Raw genomic sequence first — 19,736 nt, forward strand, 5'->3', positions numbered from 1 at the left:
GACGGCGGTGGTAGCGTAGCGAGCCGCGTACCGGGAGAGAGAGCTGCGTAGATAACAGCCGCGGCGGGTACTTTTTTTTATAATTGTACACGGAAAAAATAAGATTTGCTGTGTCAACAGAAAACTTTGCTAGCATAGCCAAATCCATAGCCGTAATATACGGACAGCCAGTTTGCTATGTTACAGTAACTAAGTCACAGAGCTGCATAAAAATTTTAACATTTCGTTAAAAATATAAAAATTTTCTTGCTTTTAGATTCGCTTTTCTTAAAACTGAATAAAAATTATTTACACTAAGAAAATATTTAATTACATGTAAAAATACATATTTTTAACTAAAAAAATTTTTTTAAATCTACACAGTAAAAAACATTTTGTATTTGTGTTAAAATTTTCCTGTGTAGAAAGTTTTGTGTTAAATTTCTGACACAGTTGTATGTTAATTTAACATATCGTTGTTGTGTTACTTAACTTTTCTATGTTAAATTAATATTAACCATTTTTAAGAATTAAAATAACACAATTTATATGTAAGTGCATGAATTCTTGGTGATATATTTTATATGTTAAAGTGAACATAAATTGTGTTATCTTCCTTTTTATAACAGTTACTATATGTTAAATTGACATAATTCTTATGTTATTCATCATAAAAAGATCGAGATACTTCTCTCAAATGTTAAAATAACATCTTATCTTAATTACATTTAACATTATAGAGATGTCAATTTAACATAAACTTTGATTTCTGATAGCGTCTAAATGTTAAATTTTTATGTTAATTTTTTACATATTATGTTTGTTATTTTTTTACATATTTGCTTTATGTTAAATTAACAAAAAAATTTGAGTGGATAAATTGGGACATGTGAAATGTGTTAAATTTAACACAAAATTTTTTACTGTGTAAATCAATTTTTTCTAAAATAGAAAATCTATTGTCTAATTATTATAATTTATTTATTTATTTATTTCGAAATATACAACCTTGGCCAAAAATATTAGGTACTTATATTTTTTTCATTTATCTAGAATTTTTTTATTTGTATTATCTTCTATTTGTTACCGGTATTATATATACATATATATGTATATATATAATACCGGTATTATACATATACATATATATGTATATATAATACCGGTAACCAATAGAAGATAATACGAGCACGGAAAGAATTTTATATTAAATTTTATTATGCTGCCGCACCAACTGCGAACCATCAAGACGCCACAAGTTTAAATGCTATGAACATAGCATTCAATGCTATAGTTATAGCATTCAATGCTATAGTTATAGCATTCAATGCTATAGTTATAGCATTCAATGCTATAGTTATAGCATTTAAGGACGTTCTCCGGTCCTTATACTAGAGAAAATCGATTTTCTTAGGATTTTCTTGAAACTGTGAATATACGTTAATTTAGGTGTGCTTTATGCGTGGTATAAATTTCAGTACCTCTTCCGGTATAAAAAATAAAGATACTGAGCCTCAAAGTTTCAACTTTTACTAATGAAAAGGTTTTCCAGGCCAAACGGTAAGAGATACGAAGTTGGCCAAGAGGACCAAAGTTGCTCCTCTCGTCGAGTTCTATAAGGAAAAAATGCCAAAACTAAAAAAAAATTAAAATTAAATTTTTTTTTTGAAACTTTTTGAGGCTCAGTATCTTTATTTTTTATACCGGAAGAGGTACTGAAATTTATACCACGCATAAAGCACACCTAAATTAACGTATATTCACAGTTTCAAGAAAATCCTAAGAAAATCGATTTTCTCTAGTATAAGGACCGGAGAACGTCCTTAATGCTATAGTTATAGCATTGAATGCTATAGTTATAGCATTGAATGCTATAGTTATAGCATTGAATGCTATAATTATAGCATTGAATGCTATGTTTATAGCATTTAAACTTGTGGCGTCTTGATGGTCCGCAGTTGGTGCGGCAGCATAGTAAAATTTAATATAAAATTCTCTCCGTGAGTAAAAGAATTTTAGATAAATGAAAAAAATATAAGTACCTAATACTTTTGGCCAAGGCTGTATATGCATACTTGTTTGGCGTAACAAATTGTACATGATTTTTTCGATGAAATTACAAGCGCAACAAATGGTAATGATTACAAGTTACTATCTCACGAGCTTGCATATAGTATTCGGTTATAATAGAAACTGAAATGACAAAATATGAAATATCCGATATCACAAATACAACGGAAGGTTCAGGAAAAAACGTTAATATTTTTTATATTTTTATTAAAAAATAAAAGCTTATTATCTAACTGGTAAGAGTATAATAAAGAGGCCATTATTTACACCGTGTAGTCATTTATAATCAAATACCACGCGAGCCCACAGTGGCTCGCAAATGTGACCATTTGATATGTTTCTAATTTGAGCGAAAGATATGTGTACAAATCGTTATGCAAACGAGAATATATGTATTGTTCAATTATTCACATACTATAAGGAAAATAAAAAACGTAAGTATATATGACACCTTTTTATTACATTTATAATTCATACATTTATAGTGTACCATTTACTACAGCCCAAGATACTGTATTTAAGTCATCATATATTATTGCTGGAAGTAAAACATTTTTCATAGCAAAGTATTCTAATACTTCAGTAAATTTTATTTTAGTACCGTATTGTAAACGATTTGAAAATCCATTTGCGCTAACAAATCGATGACAAAGTCTTAATTGATGCCTTAGAGCAAGTGTATAGGAAGGATTTGTCCGTGAAGTAGTCACTTTAGCATTATGTTTTAATTGTTTATGTTTCGCCTCAAAGCGAATAGATGACATTATATTTAGTGGTCCAAACTTTTTCATAATTCTCGTATAATGTAATAGATTATGGTGCTTAGGTTTTAATGCAATATTAAATAATTTTTTATGCAAAGCTAAATACTCATGTACGACGTGATGAAATAATTATCAATACATTTAGAGGTGAGAAAATGTAAACATGAGAGATTTACAATCTTTTTCAAAAACAAATACAGTTGCCAAGTTAAGTTTTTTTCTGGTACAAGATCACTAATTATTAACGACAAATTATTAACCAAATAATACATTTCAGAAGCCGTTATAATAATTTTTCCGGATTTAATAGATTCAGATTTAAATACTGGTGGTACATTATTATGAAATGAACTAATGCAATTTAATAATCTGTCATTGAAAACTTCCGAAGTAAAAAATTGCTTTACATAAATAAAATTGTTTAATATTTTAGCAATGTCATACCTGCAAATGCCTTCTAATAAATCGTGCATTGGATCTATGGATACATTTTCTGTTACATGAAAATTGTGTATTTTATTAAAAATGCAGTCTTCTTTTACTCCAAACGTTGAGTTTATTACACAATTAAAGTAATCATTTCGCGTTCTAATATATTTTTCCTTTTCATTAACAAGTTTTTGTGCATCTTTTTTAGTGACTGTACAAACACGACAATAATATTGACTATTAAATCCTTGTGAAAAACCGAGTATTGTGTTCAAGCCTAAATTATCCCCAACAATAAACATCAAACGAAATAATATTCTTTGCTCCTTATTATTAACATCTATAGTTATTCCATTAACACTAAGATCAATTATTTGATCAACAACGTGCGATAAGATTTTATTTCCTAATTTTTTGTGATCTTGATAATTATGGAGTTGCATAAGTAGAATATTATCTAGATTGCTACGATATTGAGGAGGTATACATATTAGACTTAAATAAATTGCACCTAACTTATGAATTAATTTGCGTGATCCTAACGGATTATTTATTTCGAAGTCATCAAAAAATACCGCTATAGGTAGAACATGGTAAACTGAAGTTAGCAATGTAGTGTTATCTTTACAGTCATTAATATATTCTATAATAGTACTAAAAACGTTTGGTTGTTCCAAAAATTTCTTTAGCACAATTTTTATAGGAATTATAGCAATTTTTTATGACGTATAACTAATTGTTTATTTAATTTTTTATTTTTTGGAACTAAAAAAGAATGCACTTTTATCACTAACGGTTTTATTAAACAATTAACATTAGTTAAGTATTTTAAGGTAAGATGTTCACTTTTTATATTTTTTCAAGTTATTTTTTATAATATCTAAATATTTACTTATGTCACTCGTATTCCCATATTTTTTTTCTAACATCTCAAAACATTTAGATAAATAGGTATAAAAAATTGTATTAATCATTACATGGACGTTCTCTCTATTTAAATTTTCGAAGAAATATAATCTCGTTATTAAAGATAATGTTAGATTTAATATTTTAGAACTGAAATTTTCAAGGAAAGCATTAGAATCTTTTTTTGTATTTAATATAGGTTCTAAACTTGCAGTATGATCAACCAAGTTCACAACCTAAGAACTTATTTTAATTATCGATTTGTTCGATGATATGGCTTCCTTATTATTTGTTTTAAATCTTTTACTTGATTCAGTATCATGAGCTGTAGATATGTGTCGAAATAATGAATAAACGGTACTATATGATTTCGTGCAATTCGCAAAATTACATTCAACTTCTGAATATAATTGATCAATATGCTTAAGTTTAACGTGACCTTTGAGATATTTGAATTGTGAAAACACTTCTTTACAAAACATACAATTAAACATTTTAAACATAAAATTTTATAATTATAATAATGACGTATATTTTTAGCTTAATGTTTAATTTTTGAAAAAAAAAAGTTTAGGAAAAACCTTTTCCAGAAATGGTATTAATGTGTATTCAACTTACAAACTACATTATATAATATTAATAATGAAAATGAAATTCTTATAATATATATCTACTATCTATGTTATCAAAATATTTTATAACTATATTATCTCAATATAAAATATAGTTGTCTAAACAAAAAGCGAAATCATTACTTATTTTGATTTCACAAAGAAAAAGAATTTCACAAAGAAAAAGAAAACTGCAACTCATTTCAATTCATTGTACACTTATTGTTAGTCGTTTTTAGTTGTATTTGTTGTGAGCTTCTTCAATAAATGTTCTGTATTTGAAAATGATATGTCCCACTGTGTTTGGAACTTGTATAATCCTCTTTGTATGAGCATCCATAAGTGTTTACTAGCATCCGGATAGTTAATTTTTAAGACATGGAAAGCTTTGAAACAAATATCGAAAGCTTCTAATGTTGATTCCGTCGAATATAAAACGTCATCGATCGTGACATATGAGTGGTCCACGTTTTCTATTGATCCCACAATTATTACATAAGGTTGTACAGATGTTTGTGTTTCCTTTGCTTGATCGCTAGCTTCTTGACGAATCTTCGTAATATCAGCAGAAGTCTAGAACAAAATATCCAAATTTTGTTTTTTAATAGAACATCGAAATGAAAACTTTAGATATCAATATACTAACAGCTACATATTTTATCATGCTATCTCTTGATAAAGCAATGGAGGCTTTATTATAGTGTTTCTTTGTCACAGAACATTTTTGTTTAACCTTTTGCTTCGGAGGTATCATGTATGAACGAAGTTGTATTGTAATTGTCAATTTGGAATCTACAGAAAATAAAAAAATTGTTACATTTTAACCAAGTATCAATTACTAAGTAATCAATAATCATTATAACCAAATAGCAGTTTATATTGCATACAGTGTAAATAATATAAATATAATATAATTTATTTACTTTACCTTCAGATATATCCAATTTTAATTTTTCTATTAATTCAGCGAAATCATCATTTTTATTCGTAAATTGTACATTTTGTTTGATTACATTAAAAAACTCATTCCATTTCTCCAAAGTTAAACAGTGTTAATTGCGTCTGATCAAAATCAAGTTTGATAAGTTTATATCCATATGGATGTTTCAAAAGCGGCCAGTCCTTAAATATGTTACTCACAATGAGTAAAATAATTTTTTAAATATTTTGCACTAACAATAAGTAAATAAAAACATATAAACTTTTTATTAGTCGGCCTGACTGGCAATAATTTAATAATTATAACGACGTTTCGACCTCTATTTTGGGTCTTTATCAAGTTAATGCTGAAACAACGTAAATTGCCGGTAATACATAAAGTGGAAACAATGCGGATTACAAATTCAACTTACATGGATCAATGTGCGTCAAACGTTATAAAATTACAAGTCATCGTTAAACTTTAACGGGGCGGTTGAAAAAACAGAATGTAAACTTCGTGAGGCATGACCGTCACGTATAGCACCCGACGAACGACTGATATAATTGTGTCATGTCACGAATAATAAATAAATAATAATTTTTTGGACACGTCTGTTTTCAGAAGCGATAATTGTTTAGTCACTAATTGGTATCGTAAACCAACGTTTTCTGGTCGTTATATTAATTACTTCTCTAGTCATCCTTTAAAATACAAGATTAATACCATCATCAACTTGGTCGACCACGCCATACTTCTGTCTGATGCACGGTTTCACAACGATAACATCAATTTGATAAAATCCATTTTATTAAATAATTGCTTTTCGGCCTCCCTCGTTGATAAACACATTCTAAGAAGACTTGCAGAAATTAACAAACAGTCAAATAACGATGAGTCTGACAACCGTGCGGATAGGGCTATTCCTGATCTCAAATGTTACATCCCTATCCCGTATGTTAAAACTTTTAGTGAGGGTTTGCGATGCATTTTCAGTAAGTACGGCTTGAGTACCCTATATACCGTTCCTAAGAAACTAGACGCACTAATTAAAAAAGGGAAGGACAGATTAGAGAGTAGGAAATGCACGGGCGTTGTCTACAAACTAGATTGTTCGGATTGCAATGCTTGTTACATTGGTCAGACCAAGCGCCATTTAGAGACCCGCATTAAGGAGCATTGCGCGGACATTAACAAGCATTCCAGTCAGCATCATTCGGTCGTCAGCAAACACAGAATAGATTTTGACCATAATTTTAAATGGCACGAGGCTATGATCTTACATAATGAGCAGAATCTCAAAAAACGTGAAACTGCCGAGATGATATTAATCAAAAAGCATACCAACGCTATAAATTTGCAGAAGGACACAGAAAACTTGCCATTGGTTTACGATAGGATAATAGCTTCTCTTTAAACTTCACACTCTATGTCAATTTATTTGTTTGTGATTATTCGTGACATGACACAATTATATCAGTCGTTCGTCGGGCGCTATACGTGACGGTCATACCTCACGAAGTTTACATTCTGTTTTTTCAACCGCCCCGTTAAAGTTTAACGATGACTTGTAATTTTATAACGTTTGACGCACATTGATCCATGTATGTAAATTGAATTTGTAATCCGCATTGTTTCCACTTTATGTATTACCGGCAATTTACGTTGTTTCAGCATTAACTTGATAAGGACCCAAAATAGAGGTCGAAACGTCGTTATAATTATTAAATTATTGCCAGTCAGGCCGACTAATAAAAAGTTTATATTATTTCATCACTGGCGAAAGATTATTTTTAAATAAAAACAGTTAAATAAATCCAAACAAAACAGCAGTATGAATAAGCATTTGTTAATGTAACCCACCTAAGAATCTGTATCTGAACTTGTACTTGGTAATATTTGAACTTCTCCTGAATATTTTTTTCTCCAATGTGACATAAAAATTATACGTGCGGACCCACTTCGGGAATAAATTCAGAAATTAATTTTTTATCTAAATTTTTTAACAACTCCATTGTGATTCCATTTTCTTCAATTTAAAAAAAGAAATTAATATTCACAAACTTGGGCTTCAAATGTACATGCGTATATGTGTGTGTGTGTGTGTGTGTTTGTAAAGAATATTATGTGAAATATCTATAATTAAAAGTAACGTCACATGGAAGGTTACAAAAAAAAATTAGAGATAATATACTATACAAACAGAAACAATGTATATAAATCGTGTACAGAATAGCATAATAGGCTTAATAAAGTTTATCATTTTAGAACTTCCCATAAGAAATAAATTATGCATTAGTTTATATCGTGCACGATAGCATTCTATGGGATTAATTGGAACCTTACTTTAAATGCATAGTGTGTGTCAAATATATCTTTCTAATTCTATATTAATCCGTATTCCGTATTTTTTCTTATATAAGGGTCACGTATAACATTGTTTTATTTTGAAAATCAAAAAGGCATATTTAACATTTGCTATGTGTCCAAAATATACAGCCTCTAAGTTACAATCTACATATGTATAGCCTGCCCGTCATTGTTCATGTAGCAATTATAAAAATCGTGTATCGTGTCATCATAATTTTTTAGAGAGAAGATATAATTATATTTAAAACCTGCACTTATCAATTACTTACTTTCGAAAACATCAGCATAAGTGCTTAAGCCCAATTGTTGCAAGATATCCTTAACCTGCATGCTTTTATAAGTTATCGATTCTCTTGAGAATGTAAAGTAAAAAAGCACGTTTTGAAAAGAGATACGTCAGAAGCTGTAAAAAAAGTAATAATATAAATAATACGACGAAAAGAAAAACGCCAGTGCATGCATTGCCATATATGCCTTACAATGAGCGTGTTTCTTGTAATTATGACTAAATTTACTTGTTACATACGATTTTAAATCTTGTGTGGCATTAGAATCTCAACTTAATTGACTTCTTTAATTAGAACAATAATGAGTGATCACTCTATATTCACGTTTTACATAGCGCTAAACTCGTACAATTTTACTGTGAATGCATACTTACTGTATTTGAAAAGGCTTCTCAATCTAATTATCTTCAAGTACTCAATACAGCACAATATTCTCACAAATTTTTCTGCATCGTACTATTGCTGACCGCCGCTTAGTAGCTAACGTGCTCGAACGACAACGTACTGCGTATCAACATGTGCAAGCATGTTCGGCAGCGGGCAATCGGGGCTGTCGGGGAAATCGCGGCAACAATGGGAGATAGGTAGTGGAAGAGAGAAAGAAGCTCGCGCGTAAACAAATGGAAGTAGTGTGCGCGCGCAAATTTCAGTTTCTAATAAAATACGTTATGTCGTAGACCGATATTCACAATCCGATTTTATATTCAAGATCATCTTGTACGATCTCGAAACGTGTTCTACGGTCATTTCAATAGTTGAGTGGAATTTAAGAATGCCCACGACCAAATTTAAGATAATCTTAAATATAAAATTGGACTATGAATATCATTCATATAGAAATACAAAGTGTCAATAGCGTTTAATAGAAAAAGTAACTCCATCGCTTAATTATTATTTTGATTGATTTATTTTCCTAAATATATCAAAGATTTATAAGAATATTTCAATCGCAAGCAATAATCATTAACCGCTTATTGAGCTACTCTCTTTATTGGACGCAGTGATCATTATAATCCTTGTGAAAAGAAGATGCAAAAAAAAACTTAAATGAAAGAAAAATAACTAGTAAAAACAAAATGCGTTTTAAAATTTAAAAAACCTATTTGCTGTAAATAAAATATTCTTTTTGTTTTTGTCGAATATATTTACTTTATTTTAGTATATGTTTCCTGAAATGTAATAAATTGCACTAAAGAAATATTTATATCTATCTTATAAGTACTCTATTTATTATTTTCATAACTTTGGAAACTTGAATTTAAACAAATATTTATTAAAGTGTCATTTCTAAAATTAAAAGATTCTTATTTAGTATTTTAAAAATTTATTTACTACATTTCAATAACTTTTGTACTGTAATATAGTAAACCTGAATTTGATTCAAGTAAATTTTTCAGCAAGAAAACATTTTCTAATTGTAATACTTTAGTTTACTATATTCAAATTAATAAGTTTTATATTTTAACGTTTTTTATTTAAATTAAGTAAATCTAATTTTAGTAAATATATTTACTAAAAGTAAGCAAATTTTTTTTTCAGTGTACTTTGACTTTAAATTGTCATTTGTTATTTGTAGATACAACTTATGGTGTTCGAATTCACTTACAAGTACTTGCAAAATATTAGGATAATTTTTGTGAATATTTTTAGCAAAGACAATATCAAAAATCTCTCTTAAAAGTCTATATAACAACCAAAAAGGATCACTATCAGGAACCAGATCACCTATCAAAAGGCCAAAGTATTTAACAAAACATAATGTTTGAGTAGCAGTCATTTTTAATGTCAAGCTATCTAAATGCTTTTTAAAAATAAAAGGCGGTTTAGACGACTTATCTATTGGTCCATAATTAAATACAGACATTCGAGTATTTAGTTGCTCGAGACTGAAGTAATTACATTCAATGCAGTGTTTTATTATGTAACACATATCATAATGACAAATTCCTTCGGCGAGATCATGCATCGGATCTAAAGCAGAATTCAAAGTCACATGAAAGTTTTCGTTGATATGACATATCATCTTTGCACTGAATCTGCATATTTTGTTTCAAATTTTTACAAACTCTACAATAATGATGAGCATTAAAACTTTCAACAAAACCGAAGATTGAATTAATCCCTAAATTGTCGCCAGTAAAAAATTCTGTAGTAAAATAGATTTTTTTAATCTCTTCGTGGTTATTCATCACTGAGATTCCTTCATTTGCCAATAAATTTAGTTCTTCAATTAGGGGAGCAAAAATTTTTCTGTTACCAAAATTCTTTCTACTAATACTTTCAAAAATTAATGTAAGAAATATATTATCAGAAGTAAATTGACATTCCGGGGGAAGGCAAAGTAACTGTGCGTAGACTACACCAAGTTTACCGGACTTGGGACCAAGTGGATTATTAGATTCGAAGTCATCGAAATAAAGCATTAAAGGTAGAACAATATCACCTGCTCTATAAAATGATAATTTACGTTTCCATGTATCAGTTTGCACATAACTGTATATCTTATCTGAAGAATTTGTTAAGAAATTTATATTTGAAAGTATATCTTCTCCAAAGCATTTGGAATTTGGAAAAAGTGCTCCAACATTTGTCTTAATAAAATGAATTGTCCTATTTCACTAACAATCCGTTCAGTGCCATGTCGAATGATATATGATTGCGGAGGCACGTATTGTCCACTATTTTTAAAATATTTAATTCTACGAAATTCCGTTGACATCGATTCAAAAGAATTTTTGTAATTTTTACAAAATGATTGAATTTTGTCCACAATTATTTTACTGTCGTCTACATTTTGAATGGAACTGAGGAACTTTTCAATTTCTCCGAGACAATCATCAAAGAACAGTGTTTTAATTTCTTTGTACAGATTTTGAACATGATTTCGCGGAAGACCATAATTACATAATAATTTTGCGAAGAAAGAAGCAATTTTATCAAATGAATGTTCTTCAAAATTAAAAGAATTATCGTGATTTAATGTGTCATCATCACTATCAGATGTGTTCAAATCAGAATTGCAAATTTCCAAGAAATCATTATCATTATGAAGGTCATGATTACTTGTATAATTAATATTATGCTCGTTATTTGATCCTTTATCCTGATTTATAGATCTTTGTGGTTGTTGCATATTGTGATACAAATTTAAATGCTTTTGTAAAGATTCAAAAGTATCGAATTTTCTATGACAATTTAATTCAGCGCAGTCATAATGTTTGATTTCTTTGTGTTTATATTCGAAATGAATGTGCAAAAGTTGAACATTACGAAGTTCTTCTTTACATATGAAACAAATCGGCATTTTGATTAATCGGCGTTTAAATCAGCTTAAATTAAAACCATTTTTTTACATCACTAAAGTTGTACTTAATAATACTGTTTTATGATAATAAAAGTATTTTATAATTAGGACCATATATTAAAACATTTTTAAATCTCTAATTTAATATATTGTAATTATATTGAAGAAACAAGAAACACAACAAATAATGCTACTCTTAGAAGGAAAAATTTTCATATTCCTTGATCAAAATGCTAACTGCACTAAATTTTTTATCGTACTTTGTTTGAATACCATAAATACCTATTTGTAATAGAAAAAAGTAAATTTGTTCACATTCCTTAGGATATTCATCATGTAGACTATTAATACATTTAAACGGTATGTCAAAAGCTTTTAGAGGAGTTTCGACTTTATAATGCTGACTATCAACAATGACAAAACTACGTCTTATATCTGTATCTGATGAGCCTATAATAGCAGCCTGTGGTTGCAACGTTAACTTAAAAGTCGATAATTTCTCTCTTCTTTCGCGAATTTTCGTGTTCAAATCACCATATGTCTAAAAGTAAAAAGAAACATGTACATGAATCACACATTGTATTGAAACAATTCTTGTCAATCTATATATATATATATATATATATCTAATAATCCAAGTGTTCTAAAAATATATAGAAATAATTTAACATACCTACAAATGTTCTACATACAAACATTAATATACCAAATTTTTTTATGATACACATAATTTGTGAATATACAACAGAATTAAATGTATATAATCAAATATATAAATGATTTTTGTACATATACACATTAAATATATTGAATAGGAAAACTTACTTCATCTTCTTTAGGAAATAACTCAATTATTTTCTCCGCAATGAACTGTGCGCGTTCAGAAGTAATTCTGTGACATATAACATTAACATTTTTAATAGGACAATCTTACGTGATTAATAAATGTAAATCTCAAAAAATATATCGTACCTTGCATCTAAGTTGTCTTTTAATTCATAATGCACAACAATATCAGCCAGTATATTTCTACATTTTTCGTTTAATTCTCCTTGCAGATAACACGGCGTGTCCTTTGACTGAATCTTTTAAAATGTATTCTAAATCCTGAAGTAAATCGATCATAATATATTTTTGAACATATTATAAAATATGATTAAGATAACAAATGTTCACATATTTACGTAATTATTATACGATTTTGTTCACGTGCAACATCACCCGGCTACGATTCTGTTCACGTGGAACATCGCCTGGCTACGACATTATTTACGTAGTACATGCATCCTTGCTATTATTAATATAGTATTAAACAATGTCTGCAATACGAGAATTGCTTGAGGAATGGAATATCACGGAGGAAATTATTCAGAAATTCGAAGATAAATAGAACTAATTCTTGTAAAATTCTGAAATACCAAATACTTTTTATATGTTTGTCTATTAGAGATAGCACGATTTCACTAAAAGAATATTTATCCTTGGTAGAAATTTAATGCAGTTTTCGAGCAGTTAGTGGACAGTTATGCTAGATTTGTCTAGTAACTAAACATTGCATATACCCCACTGCTTCAACCATTGAATAAAATTATGTTCAGTTCTTGTTCAGTTTCTATGTAGTATTTTACAACTAATTAAAATACATTAATATTAGATAATAACTGGACGTCTGTCCACGCAAACTGCACACTTTTCTATCAGGGTACACTAGGAAAAAAAATTTACCAATTCTCCAAAACTGTTCAGTTAAGACGTTTTTTTAACAACAACCAAATATCTTGCTTTCCATAACAAAATATTTAGTTACTTATGCTAAATATATTTTTCTGATTTGTTCTGTGGACCAAATGATTTTGTTCTGAGACTTCACATACAAAAATTAAGCATTTTAGTTATTTTACCCGTAGAAACACTAGAAACTACATAATAATGACATTTTCTTTTACATAAAAACTAAAATAATGCCTAATAAATACAATTTTATTTTTCTATGCATTAAAATGTAGAATATACGAACAGTACGAACACCAACACCTTGTTACGGCTCAACGCTCCATTTTTCTTCGATTGATTTAAAATGTAAACTTTATATACTAACAAAATATTATAGTAGTTTTAACAAAACTACCTTGTCCTCCTAACCAAACGATTTGGTATATTTTATATTACAAGGGCGCCGTTATTCACGAATAGATGGCGTACTTGCTGCTGAGAAACAAAGGATATACATTAGCCCGCGCGTTTCTGCCATTTCGTTTTTCTTCTGGTTATACGTGTCTATCCGTTGTGAGTGTTGTGAGAATTCTAATATGACGTATTAATATACGTTATAATTTCATGTGATTATGTGTGTCCATGTCCAGTGAGATCGCTTCGTGTACGCCGTGTACGGTAAAGACATCTTCATAAGTATGAGTTTCATAGATAATGGATGCATTTGATATTTGAGGCTATATCACTGTGTGAAGAAATATTCGGTTCAGGGACCGTATTCCGAAACCGCCTACCGACAATTGTTGGTGTCGTTAACGGTGTCGACACAGCTTTTATACGATATGAAAAACCTGCGTAATGACGCTTACTGACATCGATAGTTGTCGGTAGGTAGTTACGGAATACGCCCAGGAAATTTCGAAAATCTATCGGTATCGGTATCGGTACCCCAAAAGAGTTTGTACCGTGTCCTTTGTGAAATTGTTTGATATTTCCTGAACATTTCAATTTATTTTATCCTGAAACTATTTCAGGTTATTCTTCTGCGATACAAACCTGAAAGCTGAACTGAGCGTTGTGTGCATTTCTCCGTATTATTCTACTTACGTGTTCTACTTTGATGTATGCAACGTAGTATAAAATGAGCGACGACGACTTCATTATTAAAACATTAAAAGAATGGGGTCTCGAAAAGTGGACATCAAAATTTTTGGGTATGTTTTTATAAACCTCAAAATTTTTTTCTCATATTCAGACAATAAGATATATTGCATGTTCAATGTAAAGTTAAAATTGGTAAACATTACATGTCATCAATGTTGTAAGAGTAATATGTAGTATAAAACGTTGATTCTAATCTTATAGAGCAAGAAATAAGCCCTTCATTATTGTTAAGTATTTCGGGACAAACATTAACTGAATTGATAGGGTAGAATGGGGAATTGCAGTCAGTAAGAATTATTTCTTATTCTCTGAAAAAGAAATGTCTTTAGAACCAAAATGGAATAGTTGACGGATACTTCATCAATCATTCTTCGAAAGTAGAAGCATAAAAGTCAAGAAAGCTAATAAATAATTAAGCCTGCATTGATTATAAAAATCTCTGAATTGACCGCAATTGTCCGACGTGTTGGGTAATTATGGTCGCCTCTTGGATAACCGCGGTCAGCTTTCGGGGGTAACTACGGTCACCTTTGGGGTAATGCCAGCCGGTCGCTAGCAGCCAGGGTTCGGCGGGCTATATTTTGATAGGAGGCCAAAAAATCTTGTATCGTTAAAAAAAAAAAAAGATTGTTAGACATAAAAAAAATAGATAGAAATAAGTTTCTTTATTTAACTATGCGCTTACCTGTAACTACTATAAATAATAGGACTTTTTTTAATACTGTCTTACTTAAACATTTTATTATATAGGTAACAGTATATCTCTCAAACAAAAAACGAAAAATAAGTTAAATGCTTTCAACAGCGCAACTTTGTACACTATAATATAACTTTCTTTTTTTACATCTTTTACAGTCTCATTAGTTTGTCCCTTTGGCTTCTCTTTCCCTTCTTCTTTCGCCTGCTCTTTCTCTTTCGGTTTTTTCGACCTTCCTCTCTGCCTTTTTTCAATCGGTTCTTTTTTCTTCATTATCCTTTTTTCTTCGTTCCGTTTTCGATTCCCTTTTGGATTCACCTGCAATTTTTCTTCCTTAATTATTTTCTTCTGCTTCTTTACTTCTAATTCTTCTCTTATGGGGGAACTGGTGATGATTATTGATTGCTGTTTCTTCCGACCAGCTCTTTTCGGTACAGAATTCTGTGGTGGCACATTTTCTTTCGGCAACAGGCAGGGTGCAATGTCGCTCATGTTCGGCAGCGGAGAAACAGTAGGTTCAACAATCGGCGATGTTCTCTCGGTGTTTAGCAGCGTATTTACAGCCGTCATAGTGCTCGTCGATGCACAATCAAATAAAATTTTCTCTTCACCAGCTGTGCTCGTCGATACATACGCGAATAAAATTTCTTCTCCGCCAAGACCAAAATTTCTCGAAGTTTCGTCACATGAATCCACAAGCAACATTGGAAGCTCGTCGATATTGAATGCTGTATCTGCGATAATCAATGGTGATATCAAGGTATCGTCGTGAATAGCAGTCTGCGATGGCTCTATTTGTTGCAGTATTTCCGGTGTGATGTTTTCATTGCTGAGTAAATTCGAATTTATTGGCCGTAGCGGCGAAGCAGCCACGAAATCTTCTTCTGGTGTGACGTTTTCGTTACTGAGTGGATTCGAATTTATTGGCCGTAGCAGTGAGACAGCCGCAAAATCTTCTTGCGGAATTATATTTGAATTGAGTGAATAGATTCCGGTCGAGCTAAATTCAGAAATCCCTTTTTCGATTGAAGCAACTTTTACGTAGGCTTTTCTGAAAAGTGAAGCCAGATCATATTCAGTGATTTTACGCAGCGGCTCAGATTTCATCATATTATCACTTTCCTTGCGGAACGCAGCTTTGAGTGGACCGAAAAAAGTAACATCTAATGGCTGAAGTCGATGTGAAGTATGTGGAGGCAATGAAACCATCACTATGCCATGGTCACGACAGAATTCGTAGGCTTCTAGAAAAATATGACTTGCGTGATTATCCAAAACCAATAAGACTGGCTTCTCTTTTGAACATTTTGAATTCTCCACAAAGTGCTTCAGCCATACAAGGAACAGTTCCGCAGTCGTCCAACCGTTTTTCGAGCAATGATAAATTGCTCCGATAGGGCCATCAGTTGATAAGCCAGCTGCCATTCTCTGACGAGGAAAAATGAACATTGGAGGAACAAAACTCCCCGCAGCGCTGACAGCACAGACGACTGTGACAGTTCTTCCTCGTTCACCACTGGTCATAGCACCAAGTCTCTTCTGACCTTTCGCAGCGATCACAGTTTGGGGCTGTTGGACTGTTGTAATTCCTGTTTCGTCCATATTCCAAATTTGGGATTGTGAGAAGTTATATTTGTCCAACACGATTCTCAGGTTATCGAAGAACATTTTTACAGCCTCCGGATTGAATGCCGTCACACGACTGAGGCTTGTTGCCTCTGGTTTCCTCACGCGGATTGAGGGATTACGAGCTTGGAATCCATAGAACCAATCTACGCCAGCACACCTTTTTTCTTTATTAAAATTATTGGGCATGTTGTGGCGTTTAGCAAACTCAAATGCTGCGCAGCGCACTTGAAGAGGTGTCTGTCCGTAGAACACTTTCGCTAACTTTATTAAAGTATCAGCCAACGCAGCTTCTTGGGCTGCTGTAAAAACAGGCTTTCGACCCATTCTTGGCTCTGAGGAATTGTCTCCAGTCTTGAGTCTCTGCTGGATAGTGCTGGATAGTGCTGAAGGGAATATTCGATGCAGTCGCAGCCTGACGAATGGGAATTCCAGCTTTTACTGCCCCGATAGCTGCTCTGAGCTCGTCTGAGGACCATTTTCCTCTTTCGGTTTTTCTTGGTCTACAACGAGGCATCTTAAATTGAAAATATAATTACAATTAATGATTAACAGAAAAATTGAAATTTTAACCTAAAATTCCGGCGTTATTTCAAAACTGAAATGTCCATCAAATTGAACATATTTTCTATGTAAATCATGTATATTATTCATTTCTCACTGAGTTTGGATAAATTCTACCAAATTTGTGGTATAAATATAGGCAGTGATCGGCAAAACGCTGAAATTGGGCACGGGCGTCCGCGGGCTGTTGTGCATACTGCATGTCTACAGACAACTTCATGCACAACTCAGAAGCGCATTTTGTTCTGGATGTACTTTCGGATATAAATGAATAAAATAAATGAATAAATGAATAAAAGAAAAACTGTAGCCAAGCGACAGTAGCGATAGTAAATTTTCTCTAACCGTCTAGTCTAGAACTGTCAGTCACGTTTGTGTTTGCGATTTCGTAATTTAATTTAATTTGTTAAATGGCTAATCAAAGTGCAAAAAGATCCTTAAGTATAGGTTATGAGAGTTTATGGGAAGAGAAGTGGTTCACAATCAAACTTAATAAACAAGCACAATGTTTGATCTGTAAAATGTGTATAATTCCAAAAATATATAATGTCGAAAGACATTATAACACAAAACATGGAACTACTTATGACAAGATAGAAGGATCGGAGCGAGTTAAACTTGTGCACGATTTAAAATTAGCTGTCATCGATAATAAAGTAATTTTTGTTTATAATATATATTATCATGATATAAAATATGTGTATTTTACTACATTCAGAGTTTTAATTTAATTACACAAAGATATTATATTCTTTGATATTATATTATATGCAAAAATATTATATTCAAAATATTCTTTGATGCTGTTCTGAACAGCGCGACGCTCCCCCCGCCCACTCCCTAACGCCCAGCGCGCTGAGCTATTGCCCGCGGGCAGCTGGGCGCCCGAGAGCAGTGCCCACTTGCCGATCACTGAATATAGGTATACATACCGTGATGTTTACGCTGTCACTCGACGTTTGCAGGCATGTGCCCGATGGTTAACAGGTGCGCCACGACTGCAATTTCCCCGTGCAAGCGACTACCGTTACCCCAAAAACCGAGTGAATTTGTTATATTAAATAATAATATATTTATACGATGTCATCGTTTTAATATAGGCGAAATGGAAGCTAAAGAACCAAAAAAGTCACAAATAACGGTTAGATGTAATTTTAACTACTAAAAATTTCGCAAAACCCTTATTAAAAGTACATCGATTCTTATAAGAAAAAGGGCATAAAATAAGAATCACCAGATTTTTATTAATTTATGTTGGTTTAATAGGCACGGCATAATAAATTACTCGATAATCACGTATGTAAACGGATAGAGACAAAAAAAGTTTGATATAACTGTTGGTTTATGTAAAATACAGATGACCGGCATTGCCTGATGACTGTAATTCCCCCATTCTCCCCTACCTACCATTGGTGCAAGATGTATTTTTATAAAGAAAAGGAAACAGTTTTTAAAACAACAGTCAGCAAAGGTTAGAAGGAATAAAATTCAGATAATAAATTGTTTCTGTGTTATTAATTACATAACATTATATACATATCTCTTTATTTATTTAAACTGAAATAAATTAAATTAAAAATATTATGTAGAACATCTCTAGATGTGAAAATGTTCCGAATACACAAGCTATTGAAACTAAATTAACCCGAACTGAAGGTGTATCTACATCAGACATATCCAAAGAAATAGAACACATACAAGAAAAAGTAGTCGAATCTCCAGAAATATTAGAACAAAGTGAAGAAGCAAAAGTAATAGAAGATTCCGTGTTTCATGAATCAGATGATCCTGAATCAAAAGATATCAAAAATGTGTATTCCTTAGTAAGATTTTTTTTAAATTTTGGCTTATTTTTTAAACTTCAATAAAAAGTAGCATAATTTGAAAGTATATGTAATTTTTCATGAATACTTACTTTTTATTATATAAAAAAACATAACATTTTTTTATACAGTTCTTCTTATTCTTATAAATCAATACATTATTTATACACCTTTTTAGGATTATGAAAAAACTTTGGAACAATCTATAGATGGAAGAATTATTATTGCTAATTACAAAAAAGAAGTAAAACTTAACAGACCGTTACGTTCCAAACTTGTTGACGTGATTATAACAAATTTAATGTCTTTATTCTATAGTAAGAAACAAGGGTAAGACAATATTTTACAAATATTGTAATTTAGTTAATTAGATAAAGAAAAATTTAAAAATTTATAAATTAACTAGGATATTTCTAAAAAACGAACATTTTGAGTTTATTGCAACTCAAATTGTTAAAATATTTCCTACTGAAAATATCAGTATCTATTACGTTCCACCTAAAACTGAAG

At 31.0% G+C, this 19,736-nt stretch overlaps 1 protein-coding gene and 1 long non-coding RNA gene across 2 annotated transcripts in view; one reads left to right on the plus strand and one right to left on the minus strand.

The window, feature by feature from the left end:
* The window catches only part of LOC139777687 (acetylcholinesterase), a 43,222-nt gene that overhangs the window by 2,486 nt on the left and 21,000 nt on the right, over window positions 1-19,736 (plus strand). The gene's annotated exons all lie outside the window — the stretch shown is intronic.
* LOC139777708 (uncharacterized) lies at window positions 2,489-9,396 on the minus strand. Its single transcript, XR_011719420.1, has 6 exons — window positions 8,710-9,396; window positions 8,318-8,451; window positions 7,542-7,707; window positions 5,688-5,881; window positions 5,406-5,551; window positions 2,489-5,332 (listed from the first exon to the last, which is right to left on the minus strand). It is a non-coding gene; the product is annotated as an uncharacterized lncRNA (long non-coding RNA).

This window comes from Temnothorax nylanderi, unplaced genomic scaffold (genome assembly GCF_030848795.1).
Source record: "Temnothorax nylanderi isolate EJ_2023f unplaced genomic scaffold, tnyl_v1.0 TNYL_tig0158_pilon, whole genome shotgun sequence".
Lineage (NCBI taxonomy): Eukaryota > Metazoa > Arthropoda > Insecta > Hymenoptera > Formicidae > Temnothorax > Temnothorax nylanderi.